We start from the raw sequence: 2,357 nt of genomic DNA on the forward strand, positions 1-2,357 counted from the left end.
TCTCTGTCTCTCTCTCTCTCTCTGTCTCTCTCTCTCCCCCTCTCTCCTCTCTCAAAGGCACATCCGCGGGTCCCCAGCAATATTCCTGGCAAGTTTCAATCGTGTAAAAGTAATAATAATAATAAATAAACGTTAATTGTGATGTCATTCGTGATGTCATAGCACTGTGTCTTCTCATTGGTCGACAGATAAATGGCCATGACTTGGGAACCGCTCGTCAGATTAATATCGAACCTTGAAAAGCACATCCGCGGGGCCCCGGCAATATTCCTGTAAAGTTTCAATCAGGTCGGACCGTCGATCGTGCAAAAAAAAAAAAAAAGAATAAATAAACATTAATTGTGATGTCATAGCACCGTGTCTTGTCATTGGTCGACAGATAAATGGCTGTAACTTGGGAACCGCTCGTCCAATCGATATCAAACCTCGAAGGCACATCCGCGGGTCCCTGGCAATATTCCTGGCAAGTTTCAATGAGATCGGACCGGCGGTCACAGACAGACAGACAGACACCCAGAGATTGCTGGAATTTTTGATAGATTCAAGGCCATAACGTCGAGAATCTCTAAAACGAAGCCAAATTACAATATTTAAGCTCCACATTTGAACTCTGCAACAGTTCTGAGTGCTAAAAATAAAAGGTGTTCATTTGTCTAATTCGGACTTGGTTTTATATTTCAGGCACCTCCGGGATGTTTGTTTAACTGATGGTTCGGTGATTGCCAATTGCTTTCCAAGCCAGCCGTTCCTGATTAACTGTTTTGTTTGAGTGCTTAAGGCACTTGGCGAGTGCTCTACAATACTTGCACTGTCACTGAATACTGGATATCGATCGACATGAACAATTTTTAGGGGCCACTCACCTGCGTTGGCCCCTCATTGTTGTGCATTCACTTTGGAATAGAAAAATAAAAAAAATGAAACGTTTTGTTAACATCACGGAAAGATGGCCGAGAAGTATGCACACTCACTCAGCTGTCCAACCTTGTTTCCAATCCTGACCCAGCTATCAACTGTCATCCCAGTGTTTCACAGGCAGGGTGATTCATAAATGTGTGTGCCCTCACTAGGATGGATCTTTTTTCTCTCTTTCTCTCTTTCTCTCTTTCTCTCTTTCTCTCTTTCTCTCTTTCTCTCTCTCTTTCTCTCTTTCTCTCTTTCTTTCTCTCTTTCTCTCTTTCTCTCTTTCTCTCTTTCTCTCTTTCTCTCTTTCTCTCTTTCTCTCTTTCTCTCTTTCTCTCTTTCTCTCTTTCTCTCTTTCTCTCTTTCTCTCTTTCTCTCTTTCTCTCTTTCTCTCTTTCTCTCTTTCTCTTTTTCTCTTTTCTCTTTTTCTCTTTTTCTCTTTTTCTCTTTTTCTCTTTTTCTCTTTTTCTCTTTTTCTCTTTTTCTCTTTTTCTCTTTTTCTCTTTTTTTTTTATATATTTTTTTTTTTTCTCATTATATATATATATAATTCCAGCAATGTGTCTGTGACCGCTGTTTCTCGACAACCACTGGTCCGATGTAATTGAAACTTACCAGCTATATTGCTGGGGACCTGAGTATGTGCCTTTTCAAGGTTTGATATTAATCGGACAAGTGCTTCCCAAGTTATGGCCATTTATTTACCAAACCAATAACAGGACACATTGCTGCGTGGCCGATGGGAAAGGGCGCCATTTAGTTACCAATGACGGCACGTTGCTGCGTTGGCGTGGCCGATGGGGAAGAGATCCTCAGCCACGTTCTCCATTACGGGTTACAACGTACGGACTTCCGGATAGTGATGACACTGTATTCTAATAATTTCTAGATTTCTTATGCGCATTTGTCAATTTACACAATGCCCAAATCCAGTTGTCATTTACGAGAGCAAAGGAACGGACTGTGTGGTTGTTTGAAAGTTTTTTTTGTTTTTTTTCATGTACGGTCACGGGAGAGCGAAGGAACGGCCTGTGTGGTTGTTTCTGGCATACGGTTTAAAAGTTTTTTTGTTTTTTTTTTGTTTTTTGTTTTGCAAGTACGGCCACCCACGTACGGGCACGTAGTAGTATTCTATATATTGATACTGAAGGACCAATTTTGTGATCCTCCTAGTGGTCACGTCACGTTTTTCTCGGTACTGTGACCTGGACTGAAAGAAACTTCGTACCTGTAAGAGTGCATCACACATAGTGGCAATAGTCAACTTTCAACTGAAGCAGAATAAACACTTTTCGTTTTATATGGCGACGTGTGACGTCAGGAGGTCATGTCATCATCAGTCATTCGCTGACGTCATTACGTCTGTCATCGACAGACCGTTACCACTGAGAGGTGTAATTCCAGTCCTCGAAAATAGCGTCTGCAATGTAAAACCCTCTTCTGCACATGCTGAC

The sequence above is a fragment of the Eptatretus burgeri genome, chromosome 10 (genome assembly GCF_056783735.1).
Source record: "Eptatretus burgeri isolate ZD-2024b chromosome 10, Ebu_testis_v1, whole genome shotgun sequence".
NCBI lineage: Eukaryota > Metazoa > Chordata > Myxini > Myxiniformes > Myxinidae > Eptatretus > Eptatretus burgeri.